The sequence below is a fragment of the Metarhizium robertsii genome (genome assembly GCF_000187425.2).
Source record: "Metarhizium robertsii ARSEF 23 chromosome Unknown MAA_Scf_19, whole genome shotgun sequence".
Taxonomy (NCBI): Eukaryota; Fungi; Ascomycota; class Sordariomycetes; order Hypocreales; family Clavicipitaceae; genus Metarhizium; species Metarhizium robertsii.
The window spans coordinates 15189-15414 of record NW_011942159.1 but is presented as its reverse complement, the minus strand read 5'-3'; positions in this window follow the sequence as shown (position 1 = coordinate 15414).

Below are 226 nucleotides of genomic sequence, written 5' to 3'. Positions count from 1 at the left end.
ACAGTCAGGGTCTCCGACTCCCGACTACAGTGCGTTCGAAAAGCATTTGAACTATCACCAAGGACAACAATATTCTCCGGGTCTTTCTCATCGTCCCGATTTGCCAGGTCACACAGCAAGCCCTCTGAACCCACTCGCCGATTTCCCGAAAAAGGTATGGCACATCGACATCGGTAATCAGGTTGACGAAGAGGCTCTGCGCCACACGAAAACCTGGCAAGAGAAG